General features: G+C 47.0%; 1 long non-coding RNA gene across 1 annotated transcript; it reads left to right on the top strand.

Annotated features, from left to right (window-relative positions):
* The first annotated feature begins 7143 nt into the window (after positions 1-7143).
* Positions 7144-12117, top strand: LOC112951052. The gene is made up of 2 exons (XR_003250129.1): positions 7144-7176; positions 11988-12117. It is a non-coding gene; the product is annotated as an uncharacterized LOC112951052 (long non-coding RNA).
* The last annotated feature ends 6468 nt before the right edge of the window (positions 12118-18585 follow it).

Here is an 18585-nt window from a genome sequence, read left to right as displayed (position 1 = left end):
CAGGGTGGATGCACACCCTGGAGGTATGTGGTTTGTCTCAAGATATAAGACTTCCCCCTCTCAAAAACGGCATTACTTCAACAAGCCACAAAGGGCTGGCAAGCAGGAGAAGGATGCTCCATTAGTGCAGCTTTTCTCAGAGATCTTTTTCTGTGAGCTCCATGCAGCTGGAAACACAAAACATACACCATTTAATTTCYTCCCCAAAATGGGACGGCTCCTCAGAAACACATGTGCATACTCACGCACTGTCTGCTTCTCTTGGGCTCACATATGTGTGCATATATGCAGCAATTTAACAGGCATGTAATATCCAGACGTGTATTTGCTAATGCACACGCAAATGCTGTTCCTGTGTTGCACACATGCATGTACATAGGGCTGAAATCCTCTTATCTGTGCACACACCATCACCTTGTACAAACTCCAAGCAGTTCTCTTGTGCATACACGTGTCGTTGTGCACATCGGTACCACCAGTGYACGTGCACCTTCTCTCTTGCAAAAAATAATTCCGTGTTACAGGCACTTCATGCCCCCTGCAAAGACAGTGCAGAGAGGCCTGGGGAGGAGAGATGAGTCGCAGAATAAATTGGATCTGAAGGGATCTCTTGAGGTTTAGTCTAACCTCCTGCTCAAAGGTAGGTCAGCACTGAATTCAGAAAAGGTTGCTCAGGGCTTTGTCCAGTCAGCTGGGGAAAACTTTCCAGGGCAGAGATTTGATAACCCCTATGGCCTCTGATTCAATGTGTAATTGTCCTCATGGTGATTTTTTTTTTTCTTGTGCAGTCAGGACCTTCCCTCTTTCAGTTTATGACCTTTGTCTTTTATTCTCCTGCAGTGAACTTCAGCAAGGAGCCTTGGTCCATCTTCTTGGAAACCTCCTTGGAGGTATTGGAAGGCAACTGTTAGAAGCACCCAAAGTCTTCTCTAGCCTGTATTTGTGGTCATGTTCTCCAGGTCCCAACTGTCTTGCTGGATCTTGGCAGATTTGGTCTAGTTTATCAACATCTTCCTTCTACTTCTAAGTCCATAACTGGATATTGGAGAGTTTAGGAGAGTCTGAGCTCACTTTTCAACTTCAGTAGCGAAGAATCCTGAGTAGAGCCACTCAGATGAAAGGCAAGAAAAAAAAAAAACCCAAAACGAGCTGAAGAGTCTTATTTTGAGAAAAAAAAAAAAAAGGAAAATGAAGGAACATTGACTTTTTTTGTTCCCATTTTTGCAATCAGTGACATTTTCGTAATTTTGCAGATGCTTGGGAATTACACAAATGTGGATAACATAGTATGCTGGTGAGTAAAACATTAGGCTAAAAATTCACCTGAAATCAGGTGCTGTTCTGATGATGATTTCATACAGCACAACTGCATTAAGCTCAGCCCACCTGCGAGGTGGCCGTTAAGTGCTACATCTTTGTGTCTGCCAAACTCGATTTTCTCCCTGGGAGAAATTCTGGACCAAAGACTGGCTTTTGGCCTGGTGCTTCCTGGGGGGATGCAAGCACCACCAGATCTGGGGCTGTGATTTGGGGGACAAATAGGGCTGGCTGGAATGGTGACCCTCGCAAGCGCTCAGACATGACTCTGTGTGGATATGTATTTACATCCATCCTTTTATTGAGGTCCCTGTGGCTGGGTCCTGGTTCTAATCACAGATGTGCTCAAGTGCAGGATTCATTAGAATCACTTTAGAGTGGTAAATGCTTTAACTAAAAATTACAGGTGACCTTTAGTACGTATTTCCATATATGTTTACTTGAAAGTCTTTAGTAACAGTTACTTGTTGGGTATCTTCAAGTGTGCTTGAATGTGAGCATCCATCTCTGTCCGTGCAAGCACCCTCAGGGAGGACATGCATTTCATTAGGAATTTCTAGTTCAACATGTGCCTCCGTCCGTCCATCCAGTGTTATGTGGATACTTCTGGATAGAGCTTGTGCTGCCGACCGTGCTCGTGTAAGTCAGGACACGCACCGCTCATTGCATAGCATTGGTGAGCGCTGTGCAGACTTCTGTGCATGCATGTTTCAGGACAGGATGTGGCTCATTTGGGAAGGGACACATATTTTGGCCAAATCCTGTCTCCTCTGATGGGAGCTGGGTGCAAGCAGCACAATTCCTGCTTAGCATGTTGGCCCTCACTCATGGGGGCAGTGACTGTGCCAGCCTTGGCCTTGCACTGCTCCAAAAAAGAGCACTCGATGCCCTTGACTAACCAGAGATGCAAAATGCAGCATGTGTGAGAGTGGCCAGAGGCCTGGTCACTTGGCACCGCCATCCCCCGGGATATTTGGCCACCATCAGGCAGCCCGTGAAGGAGCTGAGTGACATTGGGAAACCTGCCCTGCTGCTCCGTGGAGTGTGAGAGGCTTCAGTCTCAGCTTAGTGCCATGGAGCCCCGGTGCGGGTTCACGTGTGCCGGTGCGTTGGTGCTCGCGGGCCTGGGGGGTCCGTGCTGGCCYCCCGAAGGCCCCGGGGGGCCTTTAGCTGGCAAGGGGCCACCGTGCGCGAGCGCTCCCAGCGCTGCAGACGTGGCTGGTACCTCCCTGCCTTGCTGGCAGCCAGCGATGTCGAACAAACCTGGGCCGCAACGTGGCACACGCACTAAAAACAGGAGCGACAACAGGCTGCGGAGCCCGGGAGAGCCGTTCGCGCCGCTCCTCCCTCAGCGGGGCAGAGCAGGCCGGGACCTGCGCTGGTTTTGGGCCGCGACTCCGCGTGGACGAGGGCAGCAGTGACTTGTTTGCCCTTGAGCCGGGAAGCCCAAAGCCCTCGCGCTTCCCTGGCCAGAGCACCATCAAGTCGGAAGAGTGTCAGCCGATGGCTCGCACGTACAGGCAGACGCACGGGCGCACGTACACCCGCACCCACACACCCAGGGAGAGCGGTGGGGAAGGAGGATTCTTCCAGCAGCACTGCGGTTAAGATGCAGAGACAATCTCGAGTTTTCAGGCCATAGCTGTCAGGATGYTTTGATATATTCATCACCCCCCACTCCGTGGTGATAAAAATTTACACAGCCAACGAAACGAAGATTAATTTCATGTGAAAAGCTGACAGAATGGCCCATGTCATTGCTTTATTTATGCCAGCACTCAGTAACTCGGTGCAAGTTCCATTGAGGTGGCAGACACCCCGTCCCCTTGAGCCATCTCTTCTCCTCTCTAATGATGCCACCGTTTTGACAAAACCAAGCAACACAGCCGGTATGTGCGAATTTGGAATTAATTTTCTTCCGAAAGGTCAAGTATATTAATGAGCTTTTAGCTGCCTCTGTTTTCTTCCWTGTGTTTTTCCCTTGCTAATAGGGGAAGAGGAAGGAAAAAAAAAGGGGGAGGCTAATTTTAAAAAAATTCACAAGGAAGGAAGGAGGGAGAGGAAACTGTGAATGTTGCAGGGGGCAGGATTCAGTGTAGCTTTCCGTGGCTTTTTTTCTTTTTCCAGGGCTGAGGCAGACTAATTGTATCAGTGCAAGTCTGCAGAGTTTGCTGGAAGCTGTTGAGCGAGGCCAGGGATGTCATGGCGAGTGAGCTGGTGTAACCTGGCACGGAGGAGGTGACTCGCACCCTGTTGCTGTCGGGCGGCCGCCGCAGCCCCGGCGCCCTGCGCTTGTCGTCGTTCAGCCCTGCTCTGCCCAGGTCTCGGCGGGCAGCAGAGGGAGAGCAAAGGTGAAGGAGAGAAAGGGCGGATGGGTTCAAGCAGCCATGCCCCTTCACACAGGGAGGCCTCCGGGAGGCCCCGGTGCAGGAGGAGAAACACTGGCACCCACTGCTTCTTCCAGCTTAAAATACCACAGTCTGGCCATGCCAGGAGAAACTGTCCCCGTTCGTGTTTGGCACGAGCTGTTTGGAACGACAGGGATGCCAGTCAGCTCTCAGCCCTCGTGTTCCCCRAGTTCCTGCTCGCTTCCTTCAATGGAGACTTTGCTGCTCTTGGGCATCCTAGTGCCAGGAGCTGGCTTGGTTTTTCAAGGGATTGGGTGGAGATCCGCCTGGGCAGAGGTGGCAGGATCGGAAGCTGGTGTGTCAGAGCGTGAGACGTGACACTGTTCCCCCGGGTCCTGTTCCTGCTGCTGTCGCTGGCTTGGCTGAGCTCGCTGGGTCAGGTCATTTAGGGTAGGATTCCTCTCACCCAGTTTTAGTCTTCTGGAAGTTAAGCATGGAAACCAAGCCTGTCTAGGCTTCTTGTTCTGTCACCAGAGAGTGAAGCGGGGAAAAAACATCCCACTCAAGTCCGGATGGGAGAAGTTGCATTCTGGCAGTGCCTTTTGTTCTCCATTGATTACAAAGTGAACTTAAGCAATTGCCTTGGGTTGAATTCCTGGCTTTTGGAGGATTAGAGTTGTGGGGCATGATTTGTCCCTCATTCCCCTCTCCCTGCTCCTGTCCTGGCTCTTACTTCCACCAGTAGTCAAATCCAGCAGGCCCAAGGAAGCCAGCAGTGCTCGCAGAGGTGATATTGGTGGTATAAAATCAATGCCTTTTCCTGCAGCTTGCCCACGCTGGCTCCACACTTACCCGCTGTTGCAATCCAGCCTTTGGCTGTGATCTGGTCACTTCTCTCGCRGTTTGCTGGAGGGAGCCCAACATATGGATTCTTGGGCAATGTCCAAAATGCCTTTGTTGACTTTGGAGAGTGCGTGTTTTGCCATCCTGGCTACAGCACAAGGAAAAATGATGTGTAGCGTAGCAGCGCCAGTATCACACATGACATATTGGAGGGTGACCTTAATTAGGAATTATTTTTGCTTTACACTTTACCCAGCTGGTTCCGTCGCGTGGGTCGGTGTGTGCTCRCTGCGTGCTTGCCACGTGAGTCACTCTGCAGCAGGGCTGCCTCAGACTCATGTCTGGGGCATGGATTTCAAAAGCACTTAAGTGACCAAACTTAATGACTTTCAGCTGACTTCTAGTATTGTCCTAAACRTGGAATTCCTACAGATAAACCACTGTGCTTCCCACTCTCTCCGCTCTTTTCCCAGGCTCTGCAGTGTGCATGGAGGCACGTTCTCCTCTGCCGACCCTGCTGCAAGACGGAGCCCTCGCAGACAGGTGGGGTGGGCAGCTGGGGGTACTAAGACTGGGCAGAGGAGGCACTGAGCCTTCGGCCTCGCACAAGCACGGACACAATGTCTCATCATGCTCATGGCCATTGTCAGCACATCTCCATGTATTTTCACTGTAAGTTGCATGTGTTGTAAAATAGTTGCTTTGTTCCTCCATGGCTGCAGTGCTGTGGTGGAAGGAAACATGATATTCATGTGTGCTTTGCTGAGCTCGTCATACAAATTTCCTTGCACAGGTCAAAGTAGGGAGAAAGGGATATTTAGAATATTTCAGGGACAAATTATATTTTGCTTGTTCAATTCCAGCAACAGAAAGAATATGTAAAGCGTATCCAAAGAGACTCCCTCCTTCAAGCCTGTGGTGAAGAAGGGCATCCCTCTTCTCTCTGTCTTGCTGTTGCCTGAGCTGTTGGAATGGGACAAGATTTCCAAGAGGGTGAATGTTTTAGGGGATCTCTTGGCCCAGTAGCTCCCTGGGGCTTTAGCTAAACTGTGGGAGATTCAGTGTTTCCCAGCTATTGTGTCCAGAAGGCTCTCCTGTGCTGCCAGAGAGGAGATGTGGTTGTGGACCAGTCCCCTTTCCTCACCTCCCACGCTTTGGTTTCCCCAGGGAGGAATCCCAGGAATGTGAGTCAGAGGGAGCCATAGCGCACGCTCGTCATGTCCCCAGCATGGATGATTCAGACTGAAGACCACAGAATACACCTACCCTGTGACTGCGAGCCACGTCTTCTCAGCATGGCAAGTTTCTAAAGATCTGCAACCACTCCTTTTGGTGCCTAAATAGAGGCTTAGCTCTTAAGACCCTTCCTTTTGTTTTTGCCCATGTGCCTGTGATGGAAGGTCACCAGTGAAGTTGGTCACCTGGCCCCAAATAGGAAGGCTTCCAGCTCCGCTGAAAAGAGCTGCGACATCCCCTTCCCTGCTGCTCACCGCAAACTCCAGTGTCTGTCTCCCTCTATCATCCCTTCTCCATTGCTCGGAAGTCAGGAGATATCCACAGAGCAGATGGGCTGAGAGGAGGAGATTCCCAAGGCAGCTTCAGGTACCTTTGCCTGAGGACCAAGAGCGGTGTGGCCACAGGATGTTCCTCTGCTCATCTGCTTTGCCAGGAGATGAGCTATTCCCAAGTACTGGGTCAAGATGCCTCTGRCAGGTTCCTGTGGGTTTTTGGCCCAGTAGTTGGGCTGAAAAAAGGCTATTTTCTCTGAAAATCATCTCTTTTTTTCCTCTCAGCTAGCAAGCTGATGGGATGCATGGATAACTGAGAAGGGATCTCTGAAAGATAACTAAGAAAATTAAAGTGTTTGTCACTTTATGACAAACACTTAGTTTGAATGTGCCCCACAGGGACTTGTAACTTCTTTAGAAAAGTGCTAGGATGTTACAGGTTGAAAAAGGTTAAAAACCTCTGTCCTGCACATGAATCTGGGGAGGAAAAAGACTCCGCCACTCCCAAATGAAGTGAATGGCAGCCCCGAGGCTGCCGTCGGCCCCAGGGATGATGATGTTGGGAGAGCAGCTCTRGAGCAAAGGCTGCTTCCCTTTACCTCCTCTGTCTGCTCGTAACTTTCCTAATGGTTGCAGAGGGGACTTTCTGGTCTTACACAGGGCTGTGTCCCACCAAGTCCGATGCTCTTTGCTGCTGCAAGCTTGGAGATGGCAGCAAGCAGAGCTTGAGGGCATCCTCTGGAGCATTGCACCCCAATTTGTCCCCTCCTCTGCGCGTGTAAGGCAAGTTAAGGCCAGAGCCACCTCATGCCATTACTCTGTTTGTGTAGTTGTAAAAATGTTCAGGTCCTCTGCAAAAGTGGGGGTTTGTTCATTTAAGTTTTGGTTTACTTTTCCTTAAGATTTACCTTAATTTTCTTAAGAAAACAAATCCATATTATTCCTTTATTTCCTTAAGATGTTTCCTTAAGGGAAAATAAGCCAAATCCTAACTATGAAAGACTTTTTTTTTTTTTAACTAAATGAAACAAAACTGTAACTAATTTCTAATTATGGTCTTGGTGTTGCTCCTTCAGGGTGCAGCAGCGCGTTAGCAGAGCTGGGTGCTGGGGACCCGCATTGAGACCTCGGCGCTGAAAAGGGAATGAGAAGAGCAGGAGGTGAGGACAAGGGAGGACAGGAGCACCAGTCATAAACTGCACAGGGAATGGGGGGACAGCTAGTGCCTCACATCACGGCATCCTGCGCTACTGCTGCTTTAGTTTTTTAGGAATATCCCTTGCTGGGAACACGGTGCTCTGCATAATAGTGAGCCAAAAGGGAACGGGTCCCCTACGTGAGCTACAAAGGTCTCCCCATTTCTGAGGCAGGTGGGGAATGCGAGATGGAGCGAGCTTGCTCCTGCCCTGCGGCAAAGAGCAGCAAAGGAAAAAGCAAGAGATTTATCTTGCTGCAGTCTCGTACACCGTGCGCTGCAGCACTTCCCGGCTATCGGCTGGCGCTTTCGCTCACACACATCTGTGATTGATGGGCAGAGAGTATAAACACCTCATTAGTGCTATAATTCACTGGTTAGGGCTCCGACTGGGCTGTGGGAGGGAGGAAAGAAAGAGTTGAGAAACTTTAATACAGAAAAAAAAATGGAAGAAGGAGAAGAACGGATGTGAAGGCCACACAAATCATCCCAGGGAGTTATCTGACCTGCTTTGAAAACTTTAATTGCTGATAATGGACAACCTGTTGGGTGGTATTTTATTAACACTAATAGATTTTTACGGGATATTTCTCACATTGCTCTCCCTGAGCCTGAAGAATACATTAAATATTAAAAGTTAATGCTCTTGGTTGCTGTTTCAAGGATGCCCCGCTGATAACGAGCTTTCCCGCAAGTTAGAAACCAGGAGAAAACATGAGCTGCTCCCACCTTTTATTGCCTCTGCAATAATAATGAGGAAAATACTTGAATCTTGTGTGCACCTTTCAGTTGATGTGCTCAATCCTGCTTAAATGCTCTGTGATAAAGCTGCTTGGCCTGGAGAGGCTGGGTATATATCTGAATTTCCGTCCATGTGCACACAAGAGCTGGGTTATTGGGGAGCTGATGCTGCTCCCCACCCCCAACTTCTTCACATTTTGCTTTTGCAAGGCAGAGAATCTGTATCTGTTTCCCAACAGCAATTGATGTGTGAAATAGGTCTGCTACCATGTTTTTCTTTAATACACTCTAACAGTTTTATGTAAGTGTTGCTTTCACCCGGATTTGAATAATGGAAATAACCCAACAACCGGGAACAAAAAGCAATGGGTGCCGAGGAGAGGCTGCTGAAACCTCAGCAGATGTGGGCAGCAAAGGAGTATGCAGGGGGGCTCTTGGCACCCCTAAGTCCCCTAGGCAGCAGAGATCATCTCTCCCTGTTGGGCTGTTTCTTTACTGTAAGGAAAAGAAAACTAATGCTGATAGAAGGGAGGTTGTTGGAGGGGAAGTAGATTTCACTCTGTGTATGGACAGCAAGTGACTTATGCAGCAAGTCCGAGTGCAGTTTTATGTTAAAGCTGCAAATTCACAATCCACATTCCTGCTCTGAAGTGAAACCTGGATTTCTTCTTGGTGCCTCTCAGGACACACCAGCTCTATCAGCAGACGCGGATGCTCCTAGAGCTGCAAGCGAGCACAGGTTTGTTAAGTCCTGCTCAGTCCTGGTGGACGCTGGTGACTGTTATGTCGCACCATCTTCTCTTGTGGTAACAACGGTCTTGTTTTTGGAGCTTGCTCCAACCACTGTTTATGCAGCCACCTTCTCCTGCCAAACCAAGCTGAGTTGCATGGCTACATACACGCTCTCTGGAAGAGCGCTGGGATGATCTTGATGAGTAATGCAGCTTTCCAAGCTCACTTGGCCTGCAAACAGCTTCCCAGGCTTTTTTTTTTTCTTTTTTTTTTTTTGTGCACACAAGCAGCAAGATCTCACCAGGAGCCTGTTGACCTCCTCCACCTATGGGATCTATCTGTAGACAGTCTGCAAGAGGGTGGATTTTTATACCTTTCTCTGTGATCATCCCTTGAACACTTTGGGCTATATTCTCTTTGGCTTTCACCTCTTAACACCATTTTACATATTCCCATGAGTAGTAAAATCTGTTGAAAGTACCTGCTCACCCTTGGTAGCCATTCCCACCCTCCAACCCTCCTTGTCTTTGCTCAGCTAGGGCTCTTTCTCCCTTCTGTGTTTCGCATCCTCATGTTGCTGTTGACCTTAGTTAGGTTAAGTAAATTCCAGCCGCTTTGGAGTGGTGTAGCCGGAGAAGAGCAGGGACCTACATCAAGCTCTTTGTTCTGACTTTAATACCTTGCGTCCCATCTTGGCACCTGGAGAAGGAGCTGCTGCCACCTCAGTTTGGTGAGGAAATGGGGTCTTACTAAGGTAGATGTGAATAAGCCTGGAGCTCTGATGTCTGGAAGACCTCACCTTCCAAGTCACGCAGGACTTTCAAGCCATGAAGCACCATGTGTCTCATGCTCTTGTCATCTGCAGGGATACTGGGGCTGAACTTGATGAACGTGGTTGAGCAGTTTCCTAAATTGMTCATCTTCCCTCTCTGAAACAAGGATTTGAATCAAGGATTTGAAACAAGGATTTGAATCTAGATCCAATCTGAGTTTGGGAAGAAGAGAGGCTAGTGCACAGAGGGAATGATGCATGGAGACTTGGTGGAATCTTTTTGTCCAAAAGGGTAAATCCTTCAGTTCAGATGCTCTAGGATRGACTTTGCTACTAAACTGCTGTTTAGCCATAAAACAGCCTTAGTTACTTAACGGGAATTGACTGCTTGGTCACCCCCTCCCCACCAGCTTCCCTCCGTGTGGTAGTGATAACTTTTCCTGATCGACCCCACAGGCCTACAGAAAACCTTTTTACTTAAACGTATATTGACCTCAGTCTTGCTGCATGATGAATTATGTCACAGCTGGCAATCTGAAAATCATAAATTAGGCCTCCAACCTGTAGCGCCGTCTCCTAATGGCGCAGCCGTGAGCCTTCGTCGAGGAGGAGTGTGCCGGCTGCCGGGACTGGGTGCCGCTCTGACCATTTGGGGGAAATACCTGCTGTATATTTTCTTCTAACATTGTCTGCAGGCACATTTTTGTGTGTATTTTTACACACATTTTTACATACATGTATTTTTACACACATGTATTTTTACATACATTACAAATGTATCTTTATTTTGCTTTCCTTTTAATTTGCTTATTCATTCCCCTTCCCTGCCTTTCTGTACATTGGGTATAAAATTGTATTGTTTGTCTTAGCCTCCCTTTCAAAGGGAGGGGAGGGAAGGCTGTCAGGCTGGACATGTTCGGCAGTGCTAACTCTTGGGTAGTGCTAATTTCACTGATCTTCCCTCCTCCTGACCTCCCTTCCCATTGATTTTGTGTTCCTTTTGCCTTTTGCTGCTTGCCCTGACTTGATTCTTCTGATCACTGCACTGGACAAATGAGAAATTTAATGATTTTGGAAACATTTCTCCCTTGCTTTGTAATGCAGCATAATTCCAACGGATCCCTACTGCAGTCATTTCCCTCCCCTCCCCATGACTTGGGATGTAGTTGCTTGTTGTCACTTTTGGGGACAATGGGCATATTCCAGGAGATGCRAAGCATCACCATAAACTAAATCAACTGCTCTATCTCCGTACAATTTATTGATCCAGCGGGAAGGGAGGAACTAACTCCGTGGCATTCCTTRTAAAAAAGATCATATGTGCCATGCTTGACATAAATAGCAAAATGCCACAAGGTTTCACAATTCACTGTTCTTCTTGGGGAAGAGGGGCATGGCTTGTTCTTCCTCCTCCAGCAGATAGGCAGGACGAAGGCTTGGCTGCCCACACCTTCTTGCACATTATTTCTTGCAGGTCCAGAAATGGAGSGATCTTCCCTCACTTTGCCACATCTGAAAATAGGGTCACATAAATACTTTTCTTTTTTCCTAACTGTGCTGGAATACACTGATAACAAGGTCAGAAAGGAAAGRAGCATATTTGCCAGTTCTCACAGTACAGGATATGTTATCTTGGTGCTAGACCCATTTCTTATTAGATCTTTTAAATCTGATTTCACGTCTGTGGCGCATTCCTTCAGCATGGCATGTGAATATGTGAATATTTTGTGATTCTGTGATTCTGAGAATGCAGGAACATCCCGAGTTCAGGCTGTGTTACTTCTTTCTGCAAAGCAGAGGAGCCCCATGCCTTGACTTACTTTAGAAAATGAAAAACAAAACAACGAAAACTTTGTGATAGTTACTAACAGTATTGATGTCCTACACCAAGCTGAAATTAGTTCAAGGCTGATCATGTTCTTGGCTCTGAATAGAAGCAATGAAATTCTGAGGGCCTCAGCAGCTCAGGACTGTTGGGTCCTAGGGATGGAAATCCAGTCCTGAGAAAACAGGAGATGAAATGCACTTTCAGAAATACGGACAAACAGACAGACAGATAAAAGAGGCTCTACTGAGCTTATGTAGGAATAAATCCCTGTCATTCTGCTTTTGGTCTTCGGAGTTTTTGAAATATTGAAGTCACCAGTAAACTTATGTTCTGCATGTTCAAGAGCTTGTTTAGTTCTCTAAATGAATTCATTTGTGCATTTTTTTTAAGAGACTAGATTTGGCATCGTCTTTATTTAGATTAAAATACTCTCCTGCAGTGTTTGCAGTGGCAAGTATGTGGAGCTGGCATCTGCAGCACTGCCCAGCAAATGAAACTAGCTGCAAACTCCTTCCTTGTTCTGTTCCTGGAGATGAGCTGCGTACCAATAACATARGGAGGAATGATTAGGGGAAGAAGGATTAGGGGATGGAGTTCATTCTTCTTTAGTAATGTAAAATGTGGGAACATTTGCTGTTTTTGAACCTGCCTCCAAATCATCACCTTGCACAAATGCTCATGCACTTGTACATTCCCTTCTCAGGTTCCTCCGTCGGATTGGCGTTGGCAGCTGGATTATCCAAATGCCTCGAGAAATTAACTTCTGCACAATATTCCTCATGCAATCAAAAGCTGCCAGCACTGAAAGTCTTCCCCCCAAAAGGGGATTTTCCTGAGCTGGTAAGAATCATTTCTGGTCACATTAGGGAAGTTTAAACTTTTGGCCTTTGGATGTACAAGACRCATCTTCTTTGTATTTTGTCTTTTTCATGCTGCTAAGCTGAGGATGTGATGTTATGTTTTCAGTTCATAAAGGCGGACCATTTACTTCCAGTCTGATGACTTTTTAATAGGAAACAACTAAACAAGACAGGAAAAGAATTAAGTTTTCCTAGCAGATGCCGTTTGATCGATGTGTTTCCTCTGCCATAGGCTGTATCCCTTACCTGATGATAAAGTAGTAGTTGTCCTCAGCCAACATCTTGAAATCTCAGGATGAAAATGAAATTAGGGGAATCAYGAAACCTTATGCTCCATGTCTGAGTTTCCCCACAGTAACACTTATTTTTTTTTTCTATTTTTGTAAATCTTGTACTGATTATCCTACAAGATTGTACTGATTATCCTATAAATTCTCTGTAGGAACTGTTGTGCTTAGAATGGTCAGAAACATTTTGACAAAGTGGCTTTCCATTGGAAAATGTTCTGGCAAAACAGTTGAAGAAATGGCATTGATTTAACCCTTTTTTTTYCCTTAACTTGGAAAGAATAATAGAAGAACCTGACTGGACTGACTATGTATGTTTTATTTAGTAGTTCTTTTTCTTTCCAACTGACTTTTTGCTTACATTTTTAGATGGAAGTTACATTCGGGTTTTCTATTTGTGCATGGTAGTGTGTGAGATAAGACATATTTCAAACAAAACAAAAATATGAAAGGAACGTTGAGGGGGCCTTTTCCAAAGCAGAATGGAAGTTAATGAATGAAAGCATAAAATTCTCTCTCAAAAGCAACTTCATGTCTTCTCCTTAATCTAGCAACGTTACCATTTGCAGGCTGAACTSTGCATGATTTACAAATATCCTAGAGAAAGTACTGCAGAAAGTTCTCCCTATTTTTCTCTGCAGGGATTTCTCTTTACTCTTGACTATTCAAGTTTTCTTAAAGTAACAATTTCCCAAATCTTGGGACARGGAGAACTATGTTGTCAACTTTCCACTTACCAACGTAATAAATAGGATCCTGCCTTAGCTGGCCCTCAGGTCTGATTCAGCGAGGAAATTACCGTGTCCCTGTATCCTTTTAATTGTAGGTTTGCAAACCAAAGCATGGAGATGCACATGAATTATTACACTGTCATTTAATCTGGAGTCAGTCCAGTGTGAACCCTGAATGCCTGGAGTGGGTCCAGGCGGGTGGCACGAACAAGGCCGCGAGTCCTAGTAAACACCACATGATTTCTGGTATTTGCAGGGCATCTGTTTTCCCTGCCCTTGCAGTACCTTTGTCTGGTCTGGAGGAGATCCTGGGTGACTGGTGATTTTATTACAGCCTGGCACATTTGCGGGCGAGCTGTTGGGCTTGTCAGCCTGCTCCCAGAAGAAAAGCTTGAGTGCAAAAAAAAAACTTGCTCTGGGCTTTGAAACCTGAACCGCAGCCAGCGCCGGCAGAGGGATGTGACGACCGCCTTGTGCTGTGAAGTTGCCATCTGAACAATGCCACTGTTGTGTGGTTTGAAAAGACGACGAGCCATGAGAAGGATAAGTGTCTGTCGTGGATGTGGGTATTGGTTAGGAAGAAATCCTGGCCCTCGCCCTTCCCTGAAATGGGGCACCTCAAAATCTGCCTCCGGGGCTGTTTGAAAGGGACACGGGGGCATCACCAGTTTTCTATTTGTGAARCACTTGGGTCTCTACAAGCTGGGTTTAGCTAGGCCGTACGCTTAYGCTCCTTTGAGAGCTCTGCCTTATTGCATGGCCCTGGGAACGCGAGAGGGAAAGTCGCGGGAGAGGAGAAGTGAGAGGGCTTTCTGAGAGCTGTATTTTCCTTAATAAAAGAATTCTCTAAGAGGAGGCCACAGCTTGTAGCAACCAGGGAGATGCTGCTGATATCCTCAGCAAAGCTTTCCTTCTCACGAGGTACACGGGACAGCCGGGAATCCTCCTGCGTTGGAGCTCRTGCTGCTTGGCTTCCTCAGAGATGTGCAGGCCACATCGCAGGGGTGAGTATTGCTCTGTCCTTGTCCAACTTATATCTCCTCTTTTGTTGGGAAAAACTGCTCCCAAACATCCTTTGTCGYTTCCATTAAACACCAGCTGAAGTCGGTGCCCTAGGCCTGGGCTTGCCATTTCTGTCAAACACTTCAATGGATGACATGGCAGAAGGTGAGGAGGAGAGGGAGAGAGCTTCTGCTGTCGTGTTGCTTGTGCTGATGGAGAACTGAGGCCTGGGGAGCTGAATAGTTTGCTCAGAGTCTGAAAAAGAAGCGGTGGCAGAATCAGGAGAGCAGCTCAGCTCTTCTCTGTTGAAGACAGAAACATCCTTTTTCTTTCTGGCTCTTATCTTCTGGAAGAAATGAAATTCCAGATGTCTGAAAAGCAGTTATCCTAGAGAGCAGCGGTATTTCTGAAAGGAGTCCTGCTGTCCATGATTTTGTTTCCACATMGTCCATTTTGTTGAGTGAGGGCTTCTGTTTTCCTAGCCAAGACCCRCAGGGCACCTTAGACATCCCCGATTTACAGGTTGTGAGTTGTTTGCTTGGCCTCTTGTACAGGCCTGGTCACTGACACTGTTCAAACAGGCTGAATTCTAGTGGAAATTTCTCAAAGTCCATGTGGACAAAATGATGGTCTGGAGCAAAAGGATATCCCTAGGGATATTTGGTAGCCTGGGAGTAACTTGCTGACAAAACCAGAAAAAGCTTCAACGAAATTAGCCAGTTAATCCGAACTCACCATTACAAGATTAGAGTCCCTTGGCTTTCTGGTGCCCGCTTGAGATGAATAAGGACGGATATTCAGGATTGCCATAGGAGCTGGGCATCCAGGGCCTTTCTGCAGGTCTGTGTGTTATGACCCTGGTGACCTAATGGGGAACCTTGTATTGTCAGGCTGTCCCGTGAAAAGCACGTTGGTTTACAGGCATTAGCAATTAGCAAAGTGCCTTGGTCTGGCCTAGAACATGATGATGCCCAAGCCAGGGGTAGATATAATGCTGGCTATTTCCAAACAAAGGTTTAGTTCATCCTTTGGATCTGTAACTTTTGGACCTTACATGGTCAATGAGAAAATCCACAGTACATTTAAGTTCTCCTAAGGAACAGAAAGGGAATGGGAAAGGAAAATTAATGATGAGGTYTGAGTACTTTAGAGACAGATGAAATCAATGCTACCACCAAAGAGGTGCTCAGAAGCAAATTTTGGACTAAGTGAAACAACACCCTGCTTGGGTTCTTGGTGTACCTCATGGGTGATGAGCAGGTGGAGGGAGAGAGAGCAAAATAAGCCCTTTCTGCCAAAATATGAACACATTCAGATGAACAGTGTGCAAGCCTCGACACTGAGACACCAGCTTCTCTTCTTCACCCTGCAGTCCATGTATTGTGCGGAYGGATGAGGCAAGCCCCTCTATTGATGATGTCTGTTACAGCCTACAGATATTTTCATTTGTCCAGCACTGCAGTGTTGTAAGAAGCAATACAAATGCTATTTACTAGTAAATAATGCAGGGGAAAAAAATGGTGTTRCAAGACGAAGCATCCCTGTCGAGGCTACACCTCATTCCAAGAGACTGTCCATACCCATTTCCCAGGGGCTAGGAGTATGCAATTCTTCATGAGATCTTTCTTACACACGCTACAAACCTTGTAACATCGTTCACTCCCTTTGTCCAGACTAAGAGCAGATGTTGGGAGGGGATCCAGGCCAGTGTATTGCACTTAGAAGAGGCCACGTATAAATCCCCCTTCTTTCCACAGCTGTGATATACAGTGTATGCACCTTGTTATCAGAGAAATCCAGAGTGTAGGGCAGGGTATAAAGTAACCAGTATAACACAGGGTCTTTGGAGATTTCTAGYTCTTCACAAAGAATTTTATGTGGAAAGCCAAACTCGCGAGGAAAAGGACAGGGATGAGGAAGGAGGAACCACTTYAAGTATAACAGTGTCTGCAGGGAATTGGGAGTTGAGAGGTTGCAAGGCTATTTGAGCTGGTGTCATATGCAAGGATAAGAGAGCTTTGATTTAAGCTACAGACGCACCAGCAAGCAAGGAATTTGCTCCAGACAGACTCCTTCATAGAGCCTGCATTGCTACCATAGCCAACACTCATGTCAATAGGGTTTAAAAGGTGCTTCAGAGGGCTTGGGAAGCAAAGACAAATAAGGTGGATGGCTAAGGGAAGAATAGAAAGTCCAGTGGTAACTGAGTGAAGCTTGAGTGGGATGAAAATCCTGGCTGTGCTCCAGTGCAAGATTTCCTATCATCACATTAATTATATTGCAGCAGGCTCCAGGCTTTCTGTGATACAGACTTTGCATATCAGAAACACTACTTGGGACATCCGTGGCGGGGTAATAAGATAAGCTTTCTGTGTCATCTCCAAGACTTACCACTAGGATGCCTTCCGAGGTGAAGTCAGGAATAATCAGCTCTTGGAAATGTCATGTTACTCTCAAGGTTTAACTCCCTCCACTGTCTGTTTGTTTAAAGTACATGTGCTCCGGTATGGCATTTTTGTGACACTGAAAGGTCTTGCTTCAAAAGCGGTCCCATATCTTCCTTTAATAAGATTCCTTTAAAGGGTCCTTTAATAACCCTCCCTTTAGGGTTACCCAAACCCAGATGAAGTGATCGGGCAGTACTGGGATACTTTCACTGCTGATTATGGGCAGAACTCTTGGCAGATGATCTTGTGAAATTGTAACTGTGCAGGCCAATAGGAGTGGCAACTGCCACTAGTGATCGGGGTTTGCTGCCACATGGGATCCCCAAACCTGAAGGAAATAGATGTCAGCATCCATTGGATTTGTTTCTTAGCCCRAGTTTGCCTCAGATCCCAGTATCTCCTTGTTCCTTTCTCATTCTGTCTCAGCTACAAAAATTGGTTTGAAATTCCTCCCAGGGACTGTCACCAGTTGTCTGCTATATTCACATGGACCTCGTTCTCCTGGTTGGGTAGTGGTATCAGCTGGTCTGAGGGGGTGCTGATGTAAGTGGGAATAGTGGCTTTCAGGCACTGCTTTTGCAAAGGATCACTTGTTCCTTTCAGCTCTCCTCCTAGCTAGGAAAAAGGCACTGAAGTCAAGACTCTGCCTTCTTTCCCTGCAGAAAAAAAAAAAAAAAAAAAAAAAAAAAAAAAAAAAAAAAAAAAAAAAAAAAAAAAAAAAAAAAAAAAAGGCTTCAGATACAGTATGATTGAAGTGTGGTGCAGTAGAGAGTAGGAGCAGCAGATCTAATAGCATCCCAAGCAGTGGCAAGGCAAAAGCAACAGATTCATTTCTTTCTAGACTTAGGCAGCTGAGGGAGGAGCAAGTTCAGGCTGGAAGTCTCCTGGGAGTCAGGTGTGCAGGTGTAAACTGAGGAAGGCAGTAAAACGTTGGAGCCTTGTTCACTAYGACCACACTGCTGCCTTCTCCGGTGTGCTTGCAGGTGAGAGGAAAGCTTCACACYAGCTGAGGAAGTCCTGAGAGCAGGAAATACTCTTAGGATGCCATTTCCAGCTCCTTTTCTCTAACTAAATAACTAGAGAATCAGCCCCATCCCGGTTCCTCCCGTTCCTCCAGCCAAACAGCGTGCTRAGTGCGCAGATACGGAACGTGCTCTTTCCCTATGGCCAAAGCAGAGTTAAGGTCTCCTTCCCCATCCCTCCCCCTCCAAGAAAGGGCATGACGGGATTCTCTTTTCCGATGCTCCCTCCTCTCTCCGGAGCTGTGTGTTTGAAATGATATCTATTTCTCTTTGTGACAGCACACCGTGACTGCTGCCTTGACGTTCTCTTGAGCTGACGTTCCGACCGGTATGACACTGATGCCTTTGGGCAGAAATCAGAGCCGGTTTGCTCCATGCCTCCATGTAGCCACAGTGCCTGTAGCGCCTCCGAGAGCCCCCAGTGCCCTGCTGGGGAAATGGAGCGAGCACGTGGGCCCCGGGTGAGCTCCAGAGGAGAGCAGCCAGCAGCCACCCCGCTCCCRCTGCCCATTTACCGTTTTAAGTGTTTGCGTTGATGCGTTTTCTTCTCCTTCTTTCTTCTCCTTTCCCTTCCTGCGAGGTTTGATTTGCTGTTTCTGCCCCGCTTGCAGAGTCCTTGGGGAGTTGGGCTTTCGTGAGCTGGGAAAGGAGCACACAAGCGTCTGATCAGCCCTTGTTAATGTTGGGAAAGATCTAATAGTTCCTGGCTTCTGGGACCATTACCTGTCATTTAGTTTTATTAAGCCTGTGATGAGAAAGTTTAGAATTAAAGGCTTTATAAATTGGATTCCGGTTGGAAAGGGAGGTATCTACCAGGAAGTTAGCRCTAAAGCTTGCAAATGGGGCACTGGGAACTGCCCCAGACGGGAGCATTTATCCTCCGTAGCTGCTTTGACAAAGATCCTGTGCAGGAGGTGGGAGTTGGTTTGCAGCAAGGCCTGGGGCACYCAGG

The sequence above is a fragment of the Nothoprocta perdicaria genome, unplaced genomic scaffold (genome assembly GCF_003342845.1).
Source record: "Nothoprocta perdicaria isolate Ctin4 unplaced genomic scaffold, notPer1 scaffold_334, whole genome shotgun sequence".
Lineage (NCBI taxonomy): Eukaryota > Metazoa > Chordata > Aves > Tinamiformes > Tinamidae > Nothoprocta > Nothoprocta perdicaria.
The sequence above is the reverse complement of the archived record's forward strand: the minus strand, read 5'-3'. Positions and strand labels throughout refer to the sequence as shown.